We start from the raw sequence: 23,340 nt of genomic DNA on the forward strand, positions 1-23,340 counted from the left end.
GAGTGTTATATCATTTTTCCACCTCACTTCGTTCTTGTCCCTTAGGGAGGATTTTCAGCTTTCTATGTGCAGCCTTACATTCATCATCAAGCCATTTCTTGCATGGCAATCCTTTGACATTTTTGTGACTCCCCTTTGGTTTCCCAAAAACCTCTATAGCTGTATTTAACATTGCATCTCTCAAATCAGCCCATGTGCTCCTAGTAAGATTGCTCATAAGACTATCTAGGTGACCAGCATATGCTTATTTCTTGTGTGAGAGGTATTCACTAATGTATGTGGTTTGAAGCTGTTAAAGGAATGCGAGTTAAGTTCATGTGCGAAGCACAACTGTACTCTCCTAGAATGTAACCTGTTGGAGCACTAATAGATTGTTGCATCTTATACATTCTTATCGAGATAAAGGGAAAGTTATGATGCACTTTGTAGGCAACATGGTTTATTGATGTATTGCATGCAATTGATCAATCATTCTTGCAATGCTTTGCATGGCATAGTTGCCATAAAGATTCATCATAGAGCAAATGTAAGCCAATGGGTTGGTGGTGGCTGGCCCTTGATATCAAGGTGAGGATTATCCTAGCTATCATGGATTTTGACTACTATCCAATCGATGTAGTCTTCAAAATCACCTCCATTTCAACTCAAGGTATCCTTTCTAAAGAAACATAAATTCATTGACTAAACTAAACAAGCTTTGGCTTAGGTTGGTTGAAGGAAAGTTGAACGTGCTCTTAGATTAGAAGGCTACATGTTTTTATCAAATTGCACTTTCAAAGAAAGATGGCAGAGATCAAATTGCATTTAGAAGAAAACATACGGTTGGTGTTTTTAGATGTAAAGAGTTTATTTTGTATGATATTGCTCTTAATCATAAAGATGCTATTCTCATGTGGCTCCTAGTAGAACATATTGAAGATTTTCTTATAGCTCAAGAGACGAATAAGATTGAAGGTTTGAAAATCCAATTAAAGGGAAGATTGTTGATAGAGGGAGATACCCCCATCCCTCTCTTTTTTTCAATACTCTTAAGATCAAGTATAGAAAAGATATGACAATCATGATGGAAGAGGAGAATGGATGCTCTTGTTTTGATGGCCTTCACATGTTTTGTAGGCCTCTACTGATGCTCTCCACAACTTGCTTAATCATAAGGGAAAGCTGGTTGTTAAGATAAAGAAGAGGGTGGATTTTAAGAGGAATGACAAAGCAATCATCTTGAAGTCAAAATACAACTAGAAGAACTTATACCCACAAACCTCTTAGAGAATAAAAGGTAGGCTCTTAGATGTCTGTGTTCATATGGAAGATATTGGCTAGAAAGCTACTAATGAAAGATGCACTTGCCGATTTTAGAAAGTTTTAGTACTATGCCTTGTTTGTTTTCGGAAAACATAAAACTATTCTACACTTGTTTTGGCAAATCCCAATGGCAAAGACATTGTAGACTAAACCAAAAAATCGGATCTCCCAAAGCGGGTCTTAATGCTTCTACTAGCATGTGTCTATCACTTTTTCAAGGACAAGGGTGCCTTGGATGGCAGAACCCTCAAGCTTTGGAATGTTGTAAGAGTTGTGATTTTGAATCACACATGGTTTCGTAGAAACATGATTCCTATGTAGAAAGCTAGAGCCCCATAGGTGTAACTTTTGTTTAGATCATGCATATTTTGAAACCTTAGCCTTATTGAAAACCTTAGGCACTGCCCCATGCAACCCCCCCCCCCCCAACTACTGTAGTGAACTGTATGCCAAGATAGTAATGCAAATGGCTAAGATTTGTAACATCAAATGAATGTTGTGATTTGACCTTCAAGTCCACAATACACATCTCGTGGAGCCCAATCAATAGCATATTGTCCACATAAATAATGAGAATCAACAGAACATTTGCATTTATGTGGACAAAGAGCATGCTCTTAGTGTGAGTGACTAAAACCAAGAGCAATCAAATGAGTGTGCATGAGGTGTGCATCTTGTTATAGGTGCTTGTTTCAAACCATACGAGACCTTATGCAAACAACACCTTGCTCCTAGTATTTGAGATATCATTCAAGCTACTCTCCAAGAGCTAGGGTGATGGTTTTGGGGTAAAACCATAGGATATTTCTTGATGATGTAAATCTCTATTAATAAAAATCCTATTGTTTTAAAAAAAAAGGCACTTAAGCCAATGGCATTGTGGCGTAGCGGTTTGGGTGTGGGTTGAGTTATGGGGGTGTGTGAGTTCAAACCCTGTGCACCACATCCCAAAGGCACAATTAAAAAATATCTATTTTCTTCAAATAGGCACTTAAAGGATTGCAATTTTCAAATGCAAAGCTAATTGCATTTACATTCCCTCACACAACAAAAAATTTAAGCAAAAATGTCATAAACCTTGAGATTGCACAAGATTTTGTGCATCTTTGTTGGCATGTGTGTGTGTGGGCATCATGAGCTAGCACTGTGCCCCCTACATCTAATCCTCCCTCACAATGCTCATCCAGTAGGAGCGAACCAAGCCCCAGCATTCAGCTAGCCCACAAGCAGGGTGCAAACCCCCCCCACAACAAAGATGAGGATGACAAGAATGTTTCCGCGATGAAGATTGACTTCAAAGCTACTTACCTCAGATCTCAGCTGCTTCAAAAGGACCCTAGCCGCCTCAACTAGAAGCAACCTACCCAATCTTGTCATCTTGGGTTTCGTGCTTCTCAGTGTCCTCATCCTCATCATCATTTGCAACCACGGTGACTCCTTAGCCCTCCTGTGTGTCTACTCAGGCCCTAAGAGTGCTGAGAAGAATCCATACCCTGAAGTAGACTTCAAGAAGGTGCACAAAGTGGTAGATATTGAGAAATTCCATGTTGTCAAGGTAGACAAATGGAGTGTGGTAACAACCTCTGACTCTTTCACCGATCAAGTTCAAGCTATGGTGAAAATGCAGGGATGGCATGTTGTTGCCGTTGGAGATACAGACACACCAAGTGATTGGGAAGTGAGAGGAGTCATTTTCTTGGAAGTTGAGCAGCAAGCAGCTCTTGGTTATAGGATCCTTGCCCACCTTCCATATGTTTCATATGTGAGGAAGAATGTTGGATATTTATTTGCAATCTAGTATGGTGCAAGGTGATCTATGATGCAGATGAGAATGCATTCGTAATAGGGGGGATCTGAGCAATGACTTTGACTTGGAGCCATCTAATAAGAGGAGCAATAATTTATTGAAGTATTTGTCATTTCATAACAGAACAATTTTCAACCCTTACATTCACTTTGGCCAAAGATCTGTTTGGCCTAGGGGCTTCCCTCTGGAATCTATAAGCAACATAAATTTAGAGATTTCTTATGGATATGTGCCAAGTGGAAAACAGTCTATTCTCAGCAAGGATTAGCCAATGGTTTCCTTAACTTTGACGCTATTTTTTATAATACTCAAAAATCAGAATCTAAGTTGTTTGATATCAAGTTTGATACACATGCCCTTCCTGTTGCACTTCCATAGGATATGATGGCTCCCATTAATCATCTCAATACATTGTTCCATTCTCAGGCTTTCTAGGTGCTCATTCTTCCTCTATCAGTAAATCTTGGAGTTTCAGACATAATGAGGGGATATTGGGTGCAAAGACTCTTATGGGAGATTGGGGGTTATGTGACACTATATCCACCATTGATTGACTGGCAAGATACCTTGAAGCCACATTTCTTTGAAGATGAGAAGGAATTACATGACAATGTTGACACGCTGGCTGACTTTTTGGTCTCTTGGAGATCAAAGAAGGCAACCTTCTTTAAATGAGTTGATGATCTAAGCTATTCTATGGCTCAAGAACGTTTTTGGATAGCTCAAGATGTGGATTATATTGTGTCTTGGCTTAAGGATCTTGTTTCAGTGGGGTGCACCCAACCAAGAATGTTCACTCTTGAAATTGACAAGGGGAAAGCTCTGACAGATCACTCAGTACGTTGGGAGTTCCTACCTCTAGCACTCCCCTCCACACACCTTGGTTTGGTTGAAGCTTCAAGAGTAGGCTTTGAAGTTGGAAATTTTCTCAGATGGAGAAAGTTTTACGGGGATGTTGTCTTAATCACGTTCTATGATTCGCCAGTCAATAAAATAGCACTTGGATGGAGAATGCTTTATGGCATAATTTTCAACACTGTGGTTATACTTTTGGAACAAAGTGATCCAGCTTTTGGAGTTGAAGCAGCTGAAGTATGGCAAGCATACAAGTTACTGAAAGAAATACTCTTTTACCTCAATGTGGATATACATGCTAAACATTATCAGTACATTCAAATAACTTGTGTTTGTAGTTTATATCATTTGTTTGTGAAGGTCTAGCCCATAAACAAAATCTTGCCTTGATGTCTTGGGAGCATTTTTACTTCACAGGTTTATGAATGACATAATTATTGAGAAATGAAGCTATTGCCCTAGGGGGCGCCTTGTCTTTGGGCTTCTTTAGTCCATCTTGTATCGATAGAGTTTTTCACAACTAAATCATTGAAAGTAGTAGGTTCTATTTATATGTTGCAGTGTTAATGCTTCTGAAACAAACTAGGACGCCTTCAAAGACATGCTATGCATCAGTAATTGAAAGAAAATGAAACTCAAAATAGGAAAGGATGTCTAAAGCGGCCCATTTTTTGACACTAGCTTCATTATACAAATTGCCAAAGAGTGGAGTGATAGAAGCTTGCTTTGATGATGTTGAATATAGGACAATTAGAGGAGAACGACTTTATTACCACAAAGAGTTGTTGACCCATGACTCATGCAACCATGCTTGGATGATGTTATAGATGAGGAAAAAAACCCCATTAGTCATACTCTTGCCATTATGAAAGCGTGCCAATACATCTTCAAGTCTTGTGAAAATGATGAGACCTAGAGACAAAAGTGCTTCAAGCACTATCGAATAGGCCCTTCTTTAAACTTTTACCTATGTTGTGATTGCCAAATTTTGTAGAAACAATTATTAGCATTCAACTCTTTGCGCACCAAGGGATTAATATCAATTGAAATACATGATCTATATATCCCAAACATTCCCTCTAGATGTTGTTGTCACAATGCCAATATCAAGTAGCTAGTTGGATGGATGATTCTAGTTTTTAATGCACATCGGAGTTTTGTTTGTTAACCATCACTTTTTCTTTTGTAGACGACTTTCTTAGATCTTTGACTGCTATCCAAAAGTAGAGGGGTTCCTATTTATTAAAGATCATGTTATTTTGAATTATTAGAACTTACTGCAAGCCAATAAAACTAAATTCTGGAATTTTCAGAAGGTTAGTTTGTCAACTTTTGGCCTTGAAAATTAACTCCTTTGTAAATTTGACTTTAAAAAGATCATGTTTTTGTTTTTTAATTTCATTTAATGTAGATATTATGTGAGGATCAATATTTTGGTGTGGGGTCCAGGCTATTGTACAGTATATAGATGGAATTGTTTCATTAAGCCTTTTTTAAAATTCCAATGGTTAAGACACGTAGTGTTGGTAGTTGCTGTAATGTTGAAACAAGCTTTTGATCAACCTGTTGCTCTCTTTGAACTATCAGCACATTGTCTAGTGAAAATGGCATTGTAGAGATTATTCAAACTGATTTGAACGGCCAACAAAGAAATTGTAATTGATATATCCACTTGAGTCAGGTTGTTCCTTTTTAGTTTATTGCTGCAAGAATTATCCTAAAAGCATGCTAAAAATAGGCATCATCTTCTCTGAATAGGAGGAATCCTGCCTATCTTGCAGATCTGAATAGGATGCTTGGGGTGACCATGAGCTTTTGTATAATGCATTCCCTTCAATTCTTAGATATGTCTACTACTGTATTGTAGATGATATCAAGAACTCAAAGAGATATTCATTATCTGTAGATTCTAAAGTTTGAAGGTATGGTCAACAAAGACACTTAGGGTCTTCATCAAGAAAATATCCTTACACCATTGAACATAATCAGATGTTTTTTCCTAGACCATTTGATTTTATGCTAAGGAATCAGAGGAATAGGTAGTGAGCTTGTTGTAAGTTAACATTCATGTTACATGCTGCATTTAAGTAGCTTGATTGGAGAAAAGGATTTGTATAGTTGGCCTTATAGGTTTAGGAGTAGCATCAACAGCCGAAGGATATTAGATCAGCCCACTCAGTATCATTCCAAACTTACTGTCATTCTAGGCTTAACTTGGAGAAATTTTTTTGAGCTTTACAACTTCACCAGCTACAAGCAAGCTAGCAATGGAAGTTTCATCTTGAAGACCAGTTTGAACTCCACCACACATGTAATGTGCTACTAGTACCATAGGTATCAGATACTTGTCACTACTCTACTGGCTTCATTTGGTCTTTTCGAGCAGCCTTACCCATAGCTTGCAACATCAGAAGAAACAAATGATGATTGCAACATCAATCTCATCATTGCTACTTTGAAGGAAACTTTGTGGAACATCCTTCCTGCTGACATTCAATTTGCCAAAGTCTTAACGTCCTCAGCAATGGTTGCCAGACCTTTCTTGTGAGCAGTGATCTAACACTAGGTTACCTCCTAGATCAAGACATTGCTAAATTAGAGCTAGCAGAACCAAAGAAAATTGTCTAATCAAACAAGATAAACCCCATGTTTTCGTCACTCTCTTCCTTTGGTTCTTGATCAAGACATTGCTAAGTTAGAGCTAGCAGAACCAAAGAAAATTGTCTAATCAAACAAGATAAACCCCATGTTTTCGTCACTCTCTTCCTTTGGTTCTTCCTTTTTACATCCGCAGGAGCAAGTGCAGCTGCACCACCACCACCCCCTGACACAAGGACATCACCATCAATGGCAACAGAAGCTCCACCACCACTAGAGCCAACATTTGTAATTACACGTTTAATCATGAAATCCTTTCACTGAGACTTAAGAAGTTATTGAGTTATTGCTTAAAATTCACACTCTCTAGTGTGAGCTCTTTTGCGCTGCCATGGATTAGGCCATGGCTTTCGTGGATCAACTGAATCATTTTGATGTGGAGCTATTTTTCGATCACGTCAACAATGCGGTAACCTCTCCATCCTCTTCCGAGAGAGAGAGAGAGAGAGAGAGAGAGAGAGAGACCGCTTTAACGAAAAGAAACATAAGAATTCTCAAAATCGTTTATTTGTTCTGTAGGCCTATGAAATTTTCAAGGACTCCTTTGACACCCTTGAAGAGTAGGTCCATAGAAGCTCTCTATTGTTGCATTTATGTAATGAATGTTTTTACTTGCATACATGAAGTTCTTGATTGCACATGAAAATCATGAGATGTCTGACAAGGCACTTGTGCGAATGCAAAAATGTGTCGCTCTTACTTAGCAATCCTAGCGAAGATATGATGAAGGCCACTACTAGGGTCAGTATGACCTTCACTTTTGCATGATATGCTCTACCTTTGATAGGGATTATGTTAGTTTCTAAAAGTTTCTTTGCATTCTTATCAGATGCAACTCTGTGTGGTGCATCATGGGTTGCAGACATGGGTCTAAAAGAGCATTGCAAACAGGTGTTGCTAGCTCCTAGGCTCGAGGGTGAGCTTGTTTGGCTCCATAGTTGGGAGATAATTTTGATGTCCAATCCCTTTTGTGTTGAGTTTGGCTTACGTCATGTTTTTCTCTTTTTGGTCTTTGTTTTGCTCTTCATGTTTTTCTCTTTGCCCTTTCCGCTCTTCTTTTTGCTCTTTTTTCTTTGCTCTTTCTGTACTTCCTCCATGATATGTTCAAGTCACCCTTAGCCAAAGGCATAGACTTCTTGTTAGATCAAAATGCAGTTGTTTTACCTAACACACGAAATTTGCTCTGAAGGGTTTTTCTCAAGGTCGATCGGCAGATAGAGTTGAAGTAGATGAAATCTAAATATTGAAACGTTTGGATCTAGAATATGCATTTTACTTGGATTCTTCTCTCTAGAGTACATTAACTGTCCTGGCTAGTTATTTGCCTAGTTTCTAGATCCAACCATTGTAGTTAATGTGGATCTATTTATTTGTTATTGATGGGCACTTATATTAGTAGTGTTTATGGACTGAATGATTGAGGGTTTTAAAAAAAGATTCCTATGACTTCTCAAGGTGATTTACTATAGGTTCTCTGTCCATTCGAGGGTATCATCACTGCTAGTGACGTTTCTTTGGTGCCTATTAGTGATGTTGGTACCTTGCCTCTATTGTCTAACCATTCATTGAGCTCTGTTTTTGAGGCCCTACATGTTCTTGACTTGGGCTTCTCTCTTCTCTCAATTCATGGTCTTCCTACTCTTAGGACTTGTATTGTCTACATTGAGATAGCCGTCTTTGTTTCCGATTCTTCTATAGGATCCACTTTTGCGATAGGTTGGTAGGAGAGGGGGCTACAAGACCTCAAGTTAGTCTCAAATGTCTCTATAAAATCATATGCCACATGCAATAATTTACATCCATTAGATTCAGTCTGATCCTGTCCAGAAAATTGTCCTACAGGACCACCCTACAGAAAACTGCTCGTATCTTTTGAACCATAACTCAGATTGCCAAGCTTTAAGAAAAAATGTAGCCCCACTTGTGATATACAACTAATATGAAGACACTTGCACCAAATTTTAAAGATTTCAGTCCCTAAAATTTTTTGTGCAACCTACAACTGTTCATTATAGCATGTAGTCCTAGTTAGACATCGACCTTCGTGTCTTTGTATCTCCTGCATATACAAACTCGGATGCTAACCAAACTTTGTAGGAACTTTATCAAGGTATAGAATCCCATTTTGGATGTGTCGATACAACATTAATCCTCTCCCAATTAAAAAAAGTTTAGACATCTTTAGTTCTGCCTTGCCCTTGTCCACTGTAGTCTCCTACTTGGTTAAACATCCATTGGATAGTTGACCAAGAAGGAACACATACATGCAAGACATCCCATTTGGCTTTAAATAACTTGAATATCACATGGAATATTCCAATATCAAAGATCCACATCATTAACCTATGGTCGATCACATTTGACGTACAAATATGAATTGAAGTCTGCTTCCATACACCCCCTCTCCCAAGGGGGTTGGTTCATTGGATGCTACACATCCTTAATCTAGGCATGTTAGGTTTTGGAGAACTTGCTAGTTAGGCAGAGAGGGTGTAGGAGGGTGGCTTGCCTTAACTATAGCCTACTGACTAATTGGCCTCATCGAATTATAGTCCCTTTTTGTATTGTAATCCACAATCAGTCCCTTTAGTAACCTCAACATCTGTCATTGTCATCAATGACTTCTTTCCCTACATCACCCATCAAATTCTATCTAAAAACATTAGGAAAGTCTTGCAGATTTTGGTGCCAGCAAGTGAAGAAGTTTACATATCAATCAGTATTGTGAATTTTCTTATTGGTTTGGTGGCTAGAAAAGCAAGGCAGTGTACATGTATTAGACCTCAAACTCTCATTGTGGCCAATTCTAGACCTTTTTTTGATTGAACAGTGATCCTGTTTGCCCTCTTCAAAGAACTTTGAACTGCATCTTTACATAAGTTGTTTTCATAGAATCCTTTTGTTTCAATTGTATAGGTATCATCTCTAATCCTACAAATAGGAGTTTTCTCTAGTAGTCCACCAGTGAAGTAGAGAATCATGGCTTGGACAAGAGAGGAAGATGCATGCCTCTAGCCCACCCAATGACACTCTAATCTCAGGTAGCACCACAATTGTCAGTAGTAAGAAATAGAACGAAATAGGCTTCCGCTTTGTCAAGCAACAACCCTAGGTGCTTCATTGAGTAGTAAGGAAGGTATATGGGGCTTAATGAGCACAACCCAAGCATCAAAGGGATGAAAACATACCGTTGTTGCTAGGGTGAATTGCGCCAAGACTTGAGGTTGCATGGCTGGGGAAAGGGTGTATCTTCATCTACCTTGTCATCTTTGTCTTTCTTTTGTCAAGTCCTCCAATGCATACTCTTATATATCTCTTCTCTTAAAGACTTTGAACCTTTTCCATGCTGTGGGTTTCCTCAAGTCAGTTCTATTCACCTGTGCTAAAGTATATGTCATATACAATGCTTTACATCCTTTAAATTCAACCTCTTTGTGCTTGAAAAACTATCCTACATTACAGGACCACATTGTAGAAAAATGCCCATATCTTTTGATTTGTAACTTGGATCGCTGAGGTTTGTTATGAAAAGTTGTAGCCTTGATTTTGATCTACAACTCTTGTGAAGAAATCAGAACTAAATTTCAAATATTTTAGACCCTAAAAGTTTCTGCACAGCTTGCAATTGTCTTTTACTACGCACAGACTTGGCCAAACATCGACCTTCTTGTCCCTGTAACTTTCGCATACCAACTTGGATGACAACCAAACTTGGTAGGCCTCTCCTTAGGTATAGAAGCCCATCGTAGAAGTTTCGGCCACCATAAATCCTAGATGACATAGAACAATTTTGAAGATCTTCAATTCTTCTCCAACCTGACTACTGTAGTAACCTACAGTTTTATCCCTCCTCCTAGATCAAACGGCCATTGGATAATCAACCAATAAGGCATGCATACATCCCATACATTTGATTTTGTTCTAAAAAACCTATATCTCATACTAAGAAACACATGGAGTCTGCTAGGATTGAAAACTTTCTTCATCATTCTACATATGTCACCCTCTTGAAGACAATCACTTGAATATTCTATCAGTCCTTTTTCAGGTTGGTGAAACTCTTGAAATCCATAGATAAGTATGTATACATCTCCTTGTTTTAGCATCCATGTCTAAAATACAAGTCGAGTATCGTCACCCCCTCTAGCTTTGCAATCCATAGCATATCTCTCTATGATTAATTTGGGGAAAACACCTATGAAAGTATCTTTGTCTTGTACAAGCAACATTGTCACAATGTCTTCTTTACACTCCTCTCTAACTTTTGCATCTTGCATATGAACACCCTCAATCAAAATGTCCAGTTCTTTTGTATCATTGTGAGTCCATACCATCTACATGCACTTTATCTTTCATCTACATTCTCAAGTATTTTAGTATTAATACTCTTGGTCAAGGTATCATTAGCATGCTCCTTCAGTGTCTCTTTTGCATTCATTGTTGATATAGCTTCGATCTTTCTAAACATTGCATCAATAGTGAGCATATTCTCCTCAAAGCATTGTCTCTTTGCAAGAAGCAAGATCTCCCCATTCCCGATCTTCAATTTGGCTAATGTCTTTGCTGAAAAATATTTTTTGGATTTCTCAAAATTCGGATGCTTGGCAACCCTCTTCATTTGCTCATCATTGTTAGGAGTTAATGACCCTACAGCTGGTTTCACTTTCTTGTCAATTGTTTTGTACTTGGTTTGAACCTTGGCTTCACTCTTTTTCTCTTGTAAACCCAACTTTTGCTGCAAATAGGGAGCAACCAACTCTCTCAATTGAAATAAATCAATCATATTCTCTTTGGACTGCATATAAATAGCCCCAAACTTTGTATGCTGATATGAATCAGCATAAAACTCTTTTGGCTGAAATAACTCAGCCCCCTCTAACTCTGTTGGCTAATAATTCAGCCCTCTTCTCTGTTTACTAAAATACATAAGCAAATAAATCTTTTTGTTCAGAAAACTTAGTACCCAACTCTCTTTGTTGCATAAAATCAACAATCTCATGGTACATATCTAGGGAATGTACTTGCACAAAATTGAAACCACTTTGCACCACCGTCATCTTGTAGGACAATGGAACCTAGTGAAATTTTGGCTTTTTTGCGGGTAGAGGAGAGTCCCACAATGTATCTTTGTTTCGTTGGTGATTTACACAGACTGTCATAAATTGCTCAGCTCTTTTCCCATCTTTGCTTCAGATCCACATACATGTAGATCCATCATCTATAACCTTTGCTTCCATATGTGCTTCATGATAAAGGGCTGGCCCAAAATGACATCATAAGAATATGAATCCTACATTAAGAAATGACAATCACCCTAAGCATTCCCTATGGACACTCTCATATTTGGACATGTTGCATATAGCTCTCTTGTAGTATTATTGGTGGCTCTCATTTTTCAACCATGTTCTACATCTATAAGCCACTTCCTGCTCCCATACAAATGGCAAACTATAACATTTTTCAGCTATGATCTAACAAGGCAACACATGGTGTCTCCATCTCTCCAATCTTAAGCAATGTCTTAGTGGTTGCTTGTGCCTAATGACTTTTAGAAAAACGCATGCATGTAATCATTACAGGTGCATGATCCTCTGCATAGTGCACTGGTTGTATACTCTTCACAATGTTTGGATATAGTGCAACACTCTTAACAAGAATTTCATTATCACTCTCCTTAGTCAGCTCCTCAATTGTGATACCCTGTATGACAAACTCTTCTATAATCTGAATCACACATTTCTTTCTCTTTATGATGTCTATAATTTTCTCATGAAACTCTCTCTTTACAATTTCCAAAATCTCTCCTAAGGTGAATTCAATATTGCTATTCAAGATTCTCTCCTTCAACACACTTTTAAGATCTATTGCGGACTCAACATCTAAAGAAAGCTTGTAACCTAGTTGTTTCTTTGGTCTAGCATCTTGTTTCTTCTACTTCTTTTGTGCATCCTCTCCATTCTATTCAAGCTGTGGCCTTGAAGGTGGTGCCATAGGCTCACCCCCTCTAGTCTTCTTGAAAGTGCTAAGACCATTATCATCCCTTTTTCACTTTTCCTCAACAATCACTTATGTACCTAGGGTCTTTGATAAATAGGTACACTTTTAAGGTCTATTGCGGACTCAACATCTGAAGCAAGCTTGTAACCCGGTTGTTTCTTTGGTCTAGCATCTTGTTTCTTCTACTTCTTTTATGCATCCTCTCCATTCTATTCAAGCCGTGGTCTTGAAGGCAGTGCCGTAGGGTCACCCCCTCTAGTCTTCTTGAAAGTGCTAAGACCATTATCATCCCTTTTTCACTTTTCCTCAACAATCACTTATGTACCTAGGGTCTTTGATAAATAGGTATAAACTAAGTATTTATCAATTAGAGATCCCCACCCAATCTCTGTTGGGATGCTCTTTCTTACACCAGATAAATTTACTTGCTACACTTTGTCCTTATTTATAGAAATTTGCTTGCTACACTGAGAGCGGAATTTAGGTGATGGGAAGTGCTTAAAAATAGCTAAAAATCATGAATATCAAGGGAAAAATATTCAATGTCAAAGGCGGCGGCTCGATCTGGGACGATTTTAAGCGTCAAAGTGCTTTAAAGGCGCCCGAGCGACACTTGATGATTTTTCATAATTTTTCAGACAGTCGTACAGGTTGACACGAGCTACTGGCCAATGTGGGATGCCAAGCCGGACGCCCAGGATTTTTCAGAGCTCAATTCTGAGTCCGGACGGGGAAATGGCCAAGAAACCGGTCAAGATACGAAGGGGTGGACAAAGTTTGGCCAAAGTGGGCATGACCCTTGGGAGCCCAAATTAAAATGTAGCATGAAACTTTTGAGGGGAGAGATGAGGAAAAAAATCGTGGAGAGAGAGAGGAGGACATCACGACTGTAGGCGCCGAAAATTGCGCCCCATTGTTGATCAATGGAGATGGCAGTCTGCAAACAACCCCCCACAATGATTATGGGGCTTCATTTCCCTCTGGATGCTGACTTTATCGCCACCCTTCGCTCGCGCAATGATGCCCTCTTTGAAGATCTCTGATTTCAGCCTTTCTCTCTCCTCCCTCTCTCTCTTCTAAAGGCAAGTTCATGTGGGAAGAAGAAGGAAGAAGAAAGAATGATGGAGGCTTGTCCGGCATGGATCGGATTGCTCCACGGGCTGGAAATGGTGATTGGTGATTGTGCTGGACATGAAGTGCTGCTGATTTCCAAATTTACAGCCATGGACATGAAACCCGAAACACGCAAATAAGCGGTAATTTAAAATTTTCAAAGGGAATTTGAGCTTTTATGGCTTTTGATTGATGAAATGCTGTTCATGTGGGATAAAAATTGTTGATGTTGCTGTTTTCCATGAGTTCTTGCTGGTCATAATTAAAAAATCAGAAAAAATATGCATCTTGTGGTTCAAAATAATAGGCTAAAACACGTAAAACATGAAAAAACAAGGGAAAATGATGGTTTTTGGCATAAAAATGGGAAAGTAAATAGGAACATCAACCAAACTTTCATTTTTCTGCAAGAATGAACTAAGGGCCACAGCCCATAACCTGTTTTGAATTTTTAGTAATTAAAAATTGCGGGAAAAGAAGGGAAAATACAAGAAAAGGGTGGAAAAACCCTAAAAAATAAGGGAAAAATACATTTTGGGTTTCGAAAAATCAGGATAAATAAGAACAATGGTTGTGAATGTTTGTGGGGACTGAAGCATGAGGATTTGCCTCAGTTCAACCCCACCTTCTTGTTCTAGTGTGTCTTTTTCCGTTTTTTTCACATAAAATGATGACAAAATACCCTATAAACCTATTCAACGATACAATACTTAAACGGGGAAGGGTAGAGAAGTTGAAATATGTCTAAATGCCGTGTGAGATGATGGAAAAGTTGCTGATTCTTATGCATAGTATTTTAGGACGGATGATAATTAAAATTAAGAGCTTAGTAGCACGAGGATCACCTCGGTGCTAGGCCCATGCAACGAAGCACGAACAGTAGTTGGAAACCATTAAAAGAATATTTTTGCACTTGTGCACGATACTGTTTTGCTAAATGTTTGAGCACTAGGCATCCACCAAATGCATAGAGTATGAAAAGAATTTAAAAGTATCAGTGATCAGCTCCTGGACATGCATTGCAATTGGTTTATTAGGACATGACGTACAATGAGAGGCAGTGAGGTACCCATGCTGTAGGCTAGTTGTGGGGTCTAGGGGAAAGAGAAGCAAGGACAATGGTACATTCCTGGACACGTTTATTTGGTACCTTGAGCGACTTTTGTGCGATGTGTCTATTTGTTGAGCGACGCACTAAGGGGCCAATCCCCGAGGTGTAGGAGAGTCGTAGAGGGTTGACGGCATTCAGCCATAGGAGGAACCCCATGTGTATGTGATTCGAGCCTTTTGGCTATGTGAAAGGGACTCCCTCTGAGGAGTAATATTGGGTTAGGATCAGTTGGACTACAACGTATTACAAACGCAATGTTTAGGAAGGCAGAGATTTTGATAGACGCTCCTGGCCGCGAGGCCGAGGGGTTGTCTTGTACGTAGTGACGAGGCCTGGCTAGTGCATGAGCCAGTGCCGGCCCGTTTTTAGGTCCATCAGTGGTGCGTCTGTCGGGAGCGGCGTAAAGTGGCGGTTCTTGAATCGTGGTTGTTTAGGGACCAACTAGCAGTATATGCCAAAGGATACTGAGATTGATCCGTTATTTTTTTATAAGCATCGTCTAGCAGAAATCCAAAAGCAAGAAAGAGACGAAAGAGCTAGGCGATGTGCTGAAATTTTTAGGAGATATTCTCCTAAGCATAGCGGCGCTGAACCCTTACGAGGGAGTGGATCTAGTGGTCTTAGTACCACAAGCAGTAAGTTAGGAGAAGGCGGAAGCTCTAGTGCTCCCCTTCCTTCTATAAGCCAGTCCACGTCAAGTACGGGAGGTGTAATCCCACCGTCCCCTACTCCTAGTGCAAATCCAATCCTCGTCATGGCGCAGCCTATTGCAATTCCAGCAGGAACAACGGATTTGCCGGCTCTAGGTTACCCGCTACCCATTTTTAATGGGCTAGTTGAGGAAGATGCGGAACTCCACATTAGGGAGTTTCAAAAGCTGATGTTTAACTGTCACATCCAAGAAGAAGGACATTTAATGATGTTCTTCAATATGACTCTCAAAGGAAGAGCCGCTATATGGTATCATGGTTTAGAAGCCGGAACCATATTGAACATTGATGCATTTTATGGAGCTTTTCGAAGGGAGTTTGCCCCTGAAAGGGGTGGGCAATATTGGTTGCGTGTACTCAACATGACCCGCCAAGAACCACACGAGGATATTCGTGCTTATGCTAAGAAGATAAAAGAGGTTTTCCGTAAGTTGGACACCTCTATTCCTATACCCACAGCTGCCCAATTGCAATATTTCCTTCATGGTTTGGACTTTAATATCCAATTGCAGTTGAGTAGTGTCCCCTTGGGGGATATAGATACTGCCATTATACGAGCACAAGAGGTGGAATCCCGACTTCAAGCAGCCTATGCTTCTCGAGGCAATTCGAATATGGGTTTAGTATTGGGAAACAATATGGCAATAGCCAATGGCAGTAGTGGTCAAGGGATGGCGATGGCTAACCCTAATGGGAGAGGAAACATGATGCAGAATGTCCCTTTATTACCAGCTCCCCCTAGCATATCGATGCCTACGGGCAGTCAAATGGCTCCAAATGGTGGAGGCCAGGCGGTTAATTCTAATACCATGCCTGTGGCTCAACAACCAGTGCCTAATTGAATTGTCAGGCGGATGGAACGACATGATAATGACCCAGGCTATGAGTCGAGTTCTTCCAATGTTCTTGGCGAGGTTAAGGACATGATGAAGCATTATACCGACATGATTACGGAGCAGTATCGGCAAATAGCTGTTGATGTCAACTTCCTTAAAAAACAACAAAATTTGATAGGAAGTAGATACCCAGAGGAGGGTGCACCTTCGAGGTTTAGTTGCAAATGGTGTGGTGGGTAGCACTATCCAAGGAATTGCCCGAATGTTAAGTGCGACATCTGTGGAAAATCTGGCCATTTAGCAGCTACTTGCTAGAGTAAGATCAGTTCCCTCCAGCGAGGAAGTCGGCAACCAGGGCCTGTTAATCATCGTGCCCAAGGAAAAGATTCCCAGCGAGAGGACGGGCCTAAACAAATACTTCAACGACCAAAGACTACAGTAGAGGAGCTACCAAGTGGTAGTGGGGTCAATTTGATCGAGGCTGTATGCGTTAATGATGCTGAAACCTCTAATCTGCGAGCTGTCCTTACAAGAGGTCAAAAGGGTAGAGAAGCCGACAAGGATAAGCCTGTCGATGGAAACCCTAAACAAGGCGACAAAGGAACGCAAGTTTTGGACCCTTCCATGGAAGGGGGACATTTGAAGCCCGTAGAGAGTGAAGCCAATAAGGAACCACCAAAGAAGAAGGTGAAAGTTAAGAAAGAGGCAATAAAGCCAGTTCAGTGACCTAAAGAGCGGATGGTTTGGCGTGAAAAGAAAGCTCTATCGAACTATCATGAATTCGATTTGGCGAGCTCTCTTTGCGAAGTCAAGACGGATGTGAATCTTTTACAGCTTATTAAGCTTTCCCCAGGAGTACGTAAGGAATTTAGAAAGATTCTATGTACCGGTTATATTGTAGAACCTTTGGATATCACGCGAGTTGGTGATGACTGGTTCGAGCATGCTGAGAAGCATTGCCCGAGGGTTGCAGCCTATGTCGATGGGATATTAGTAGATTATGCCATTGTCGACGCGGGATCATCTGTTAACATTATGAGTTCTGAACAGATGGAAAGGTTGGGTCTTGCGATCCAGAAAGATACCTCCACAATTCTCAAAATGGCAGATGATAGTTTGAGACAGGCAGAAGGCTGCATTACTAAGGTCCATGTCGCTGTTGCAAATGTAGAATGCCTGTTGGACTTTAGGGTGATTCGTTTTGCAGGCCGTCCAAGTTACCAAGTATTACTCGGACGACCTTGGATCTTGCAAGCGGACTGCCAAGTAGATATACCCGCCGGTCGACTGATATTCGGTAGAGGTGCCCAGCGTGTGGTGGTTGATGCTTATCCTGAGTCCCCGCAGAGTGAGAGAGCTCCTCTATCTTCTACAGAATTGGAGACATTAGAAGATTTATCTGCCAGTGAGACATCATCGAGTGATGAGTCCAAAGAGGGATCCACCACGGAGGACATCTATCAGATCACTTTGAATGAGCCGATAGAGGGCCAAGATCGTATAAGAGATGCAGATGTTACCGAGCTAGACCTTGGTATGCCTGATGATTCGCGGCCAATCAAATTAGGTTCTCAGCTCAGCTCAGCAGAAAGGGAGGACTATGTGGCCTTGATCCAGGAATTTCGTGATATCTTTGCCTGGAGTTATGATGAGTTGAGAGGCATCCCTCCTAGTCTTGCTATTCATACAATTCCGTTGAAGGAGGGCAGTCGTCCTGTACGGCAGAAAGTAAGGCGTATGCCTTTTGAACTGAGGGACGGCCTATTTGAAGAGTTACAGAAGCTTCGAAAAGCGGGTTTGATTTTTCCTGTGCAACACACGGAATGGTGTTCGCCAGTTGTGATTAGAAAGAATAAGAATAATCAAATCCGTTTATGTGTAGACTTTAGGGAGCTGAATAAGCAGACAGTTAAGGACTACTACCCACTACCATTTATTGACAAGATTTTGGATCAATTAGCGGGTAGGGAGATATATTCATTTATGGATTGCTTTGTAGGATACAATCAAATGGCAATTGCAGAAGAGGACAAGTTGAAAACAACGTTCATCACTGTATTTGGTACTTTTGCGTACCATGTGATGGCCTTTGGTTTATGCAATGCACCTGGTTCGTGGCAACGAATAGCAGATAAGACATTCGGTGACATATCCCCTGAAGAGTTGAAGGTGTTTATTGATGACTTAGGGGCCGCCACCGTGAGAGGAAGGCAGTTGCTCATTTTAGGAAAATGCTTGAGCGCTGTAGACAATTTTGCATCGCCCTAAACCCACGAAAGTGTGTTTTTGGAGTACCTTATGGACTATTGCTGGGTCATGTGGTCAGTTCGGTAGGAATTGCGACAGACCCCGAGAAGGTCAAAGTTATAGTTGCCATGGGTCCACCACGCACTCCGAAAGAGGTTCATAGCTTTCTGTCTTCGGTTGGTTACTACCATAGATTCATCAACGCCTTAGCAGAAAGAACGTTGCCGCTTACAAATTTATTGTCCTTTAGCTATTCGTTTGTATGGAGTGACCCTTGTAAGGTAGCATTCGAGGATGTGAAACAGGAGCTAGCAAGAGCACCCGTTTTAAAAGCACCTAAAAGAGGTGAGGTGTTCTATATATTTTCGGTAGCCACCATGTATAGTATCAGCTGCTGTTTAGCCCAAATTTGGGAAGAGAAGTGGCACCACCCGATTGCTTTTGCCCGTCGGAAGCTAGGGGTATCTGAAATCATGGAGAAATTGTGTCTAGCAATGGTCTTTGGGACCAAGAAATTCAGGCATTATATTCTCTATGAGAAAGTCGTGCTTTATACGAAGGCAGAGGGACTTCGATTATTGATGAATAAGCTACATCCGCTTGATCGTCTAGCAAAGTGGTTGATCACTTTGCAGGAATTTGATTATGAAATCAAGAGTAAGCCACCAAGGTTGCAAGGCATCGTGGAATGTCTAGTGGACTTCGGGGAGCCGAAAGAATCTATGGCTGAAGGTAGTGACTTGGAGTTGTTATTTAAAATAGATACGGCATCTATTCCCTCCTGGTATGCTGCAATAACGCATTATTTATCAACGGGAGAGGCGGGATCCGAACTATCTAAAGCTGAGAGAAGGAAAATTAAGCAGCAAGCGTTAAAGTTTGCTTTGATCGCAGGTGCATTATATCGGCAAGGGGTTGATAACATCTATCACCGATGTGTGATGCCTGATGAGGTGCCATTAATTTTGGAAGAGTGCCATGATTCTGCTTGCGGTGGCCATTTTGCTGGACGGCTTACAACCCGAAAGGCGTTAAGAGCAGGTTATTGGTGGCCTGCCATCTTCCAGGATGCGTTTGCGTATGTTAAGCGATGTGATATTTGCCAACGACATGATAGTCGAGAGAATAGGAAACGACCACTCACCCCTATTATGGCGATACTTCCATTTGAGAAGTGGGGAATAGACTTTGTGGGTCCTATTACTCCATTGTCGACTACGCAAAAGAGGTACATCATTGTCGCAACTGACTACTTCACAAAGTGGTCAGAAGCGCATGCAACAAGGAAAGATGATGCTAAAGAAACTGCTAGTTTCCTTTTAGAGCAGATAATATGCCGATTTGGTCCGCCGAAAGAATTAGTGTCGGACCGCGGAACCCATTTCCTGAATAAGGTGATCAAAGGTTTGACAGAGATGTGGCAAATCAAGCATAACAAGACAACCCCATATAATCTGCAAGCCAATGGGCAAGTTGAAAGTACCAACAAGCAGCTTGTGGGCATCCTGTCCAAAATTGTATCAGAAAAGAAACCGGATTGGGATAAAAAGTTATACGTGGCAGTGTGGGCTTATAATACGACCTTCAAACGAGCCACTGGCCATACCCCGTTCAAGTTAGTATATGGGGAGGAGTGTGTCTTGCCTTTAGAGATTGAGCTGCCGACTATTCGGTTTGCCATCAATCATTCTTTGAGCGATGAAGACGCACTTTTTGAGCGCCTAACGACACTAGCACATTTAGATGAGCTTAAGTTGCAGAGCTTATTGCACCAAGAAGTGGCGAAGTGCCGAATGAAGCAGCTACATGACCTCAAAGCCAAGAAATACACCTTCAAGAAAGGACAGCTTATTCTGTATTATGATGCACGACGTGAATTATTTCCAGGCAAGCTAGAGCCTAAATGGGATGGGCCCTATAGGATCGTTAGAATAGGAAAGAATACATCCACAGTTTTGTTAGCTGACCTTGAGGGGATAGAATTTAAAAATAAGGTTAATCTTAATAAGATTAAACCTTATTACTTCTGATTACACTAATGCTATGACTGCCTTGCAGGTCTAGGCGAGATCGATCAAACATCTGCAAGGAAATCGTGATAGAGGTTGATGGGTCGTCTGATCCCTTATTTAGAACACCCATATTTGGAAGAAAGGTATCATCAGGGAAAGCTCATTTGATGGAGCGAAGGATACAAGGTGATTGCGCAAGAAGGCAGGACATTTATTTGGGAGATCAAGGTCTTCTGCCATCACTGCCTACAAATTTTGACGAGCATCCCTGTTGAATTCAATGACGATGGAGGGATGGAGCCTACAGTCCACCCGTTGAATATGCTGAATTTCGATTACCATAATTATGAGTAGAGTTCTGGATGGCGGGATATGTAAACCCTTTATGGACGTACACCTTGTAATTTGATGTGGCGTCCAGGGGTCCATGCAAAAAAGGAAGTGTAGGAGTTGTCATCCGAGACCCCCGACGACGCATTGTCCTGAAGTTAGCTGCTTATCTCGGGGTGAATTTTACCAATAATATGGCAGAATACAAAGCCCTGATTATGGGTTTGAATATTGCGAAGAAGGGTGGTATCCGCCAGTTGTTGGTGAAAGGGGACTCTCAGTTGGTTTTAAATGAACTCAATGGGACGTACATGGTACGAAACCCCATCCTTTGTATGTACCATCATACTACCATAGCCCTGCTAGACGAATTCAATAGAGTGTCTTTTCAGCTGATTCCACGGAATTGGAATCAGTTTGCTGATTCTTTGGCTAATTTCGCGTATGAAGAAGACCTCTTCTTTAATTGTGGCCCTTGTCCCGATATATCTATTGATGGTGAGACAGGACCTGGTCGTTTGTGGGGTATGCTTTCTGAACATGCCCTCTTTGGCAGACGATGGTTGATCTGGGTGATGCAGAGGGTAAGCGAGACTCATCTGCCTCTATTATCTGGGACCCATAGACTGATTAGACGACATGTGATGCGAACACCTCTTGCGATATACGCAGGAGGGATGGGTCATAATCTAATGCACCTAGTTTAGGGCTACGAGCCTCTGTTCCCCTCGGAATAGTATGCTTTGATGACTATCATGGTTGTTTCCAGGAGGATGTTATGCATAGCCATGTTTTGTTTCATTAGGCCAAGAGGGCCGATTCAGTTTTGTAGTGAAGTGTTTGATTTCATTAGGCCAAGAGGGCCATTTCCCTGTCTAGTGCGGGTGCGTTTAATCGGGTTTTTGGTTTAAGTGTTGTGCTGGACAGGTTTCGTGTTTCGTGGAATTTGATGGACTTTGGTGGAGCCTTTGCTATGATGGAAGCTTCTTGCGGCCAATCCAGGTGATATTTCTCCTTTACGAGTACATTTCTTTCCTGTTATATGTGTATTTGTACTTGTCGAGGGGATACATTTTTGTTGGGGACCGGCAACCAAGGCATGAAGTCCCAGGTTTAGGTTGAGTATGTTTGAGGGAGGTCGGAGTAGTCATTGCCTCCTGTAAAGACATTGTCAGGCATCGAAAGACCTGTTTTAGAAGGACGTCCTAGTGGCCCTGTCCTGCTAGCCTGTTAGGCAGCCATTCTAGGAGTTCTTGTTAGTAGTGAGGCAGTTAGAGAAGGCTGCCAGAAGATAATAATGATGACACCAGAAACCCTGAACATCCTAAAAGATGAATATAAATGCGAAGGTGTGTAAAAAGGGGTTCTAACCCCTCTCAAAGAAAAGAAAAGAAATGAAAATATATAAGTAGTTGCTCATTGCCTTGCGAAGGCCTGGTAGGTTCCTGGGGACGAGTCAGACCCGGGGCCGATACCTTGTCTTCCTAGGGGTGGCTTCTTGCCAAATATAATACCCAAACAAGGAAGGTTGGAGCGAAAATAAAAGTGAGCGTTAGAAAAGGATTAAGTGTCGCCTTGCGAGGGCTTGGTAGGTTCTTCGGTGCCGAGACAGGTCCTGAGGCCGATGCCCTGTTCTCCTTGGGTCATTACGCTCAGCTCCCTCCTTTTTACATGCCCAAGTATGTTCCTCCAATACAAACCCTAAAAGACGAAATGTACTGAAAGAAAATACTTTTTGATCAGGCTATAGGAGTCCTCGCCTAGTAGGAGCTCCTAGTGGTGTTGTCTTTAGTTGGTAAGTAGTTCAGACTACCACTTAGGGCAACCTCTTTGATAGGTTTTTTTTAGTTTGGCTGTGTTGGAGCAGCTGGTTAGTGACTGATTTCGGTTCTTCTATTGGATAATGCTAGGCCTACTCCTTGTGGATGTCATGCCTTGGTTCTATCCAGGGGTAGGGGGAGCATTGTGCTGAGTTTTATTATATAATTGTTTTCTATCAGTTTGATGCTTCTTTGGTTGTTTATGTGCAGATATGTTCGTGGATTCGACGGGCTGAGTCGCCCTATCCCGTGGTCGCCAATGAGAGCGGAATTTAGGTGATGGGAAGTGCTTAAAAATAGCTAAAAATCATGAATATCAAGGGAAAAATATTCAATGTCAAAGGCGGCGGCTCGATCTGGGACGATTTTAAGCGCCAAAGTGCTTTAAAGGCGCCCGAGCGACACTTGTTGATTTTTCATAATTTTTCAGACAGTCGTGCGGGTTGACATGGGCTACTGGCCAATGCGGGATGCCAAGCCGGACGCCCAGGATTTTTCAGAGCTCAATTCCGAGTCCGGACGGGGAAATGGCCAAGAAACCG

At 41.1% G+C, this 23,340-nt stretch overlaps 1 pseudogene; it reads left to right on the top strand.

The window, feature by feature from the left end:
• The first annotated feature begins 2,583 nt into the window (after positions 1 to 2,583).
• On the top strand, positions 2,584 to 5,432 carry LOC148022787 (putative glycosyltransferase STELLO1 pseudogene; annotated as a pseudogene).
• The last annotated feature ends 17,908 nt before the right edge of the window (positions 5,433 to 23,340 follow it).

The sequence above is a fragment of the Lygodium microphyllum genome, chromosome 16 (genome assembly GCF_053477565.2).
Source record: "Lygodium microphyllum isolate KBCC chromosome 16, Lygodium_microphyllum_v1.1.10, whole genome shotgun sequence".
Taxonomy (NCBI): domain Eukaryota; kingdom Viridiplantae; phylum Streptophyta; class Polypodiopsida; order Schizaeales; family Lygodiaceae; genus Lygodium; species Lygodium microphyllum.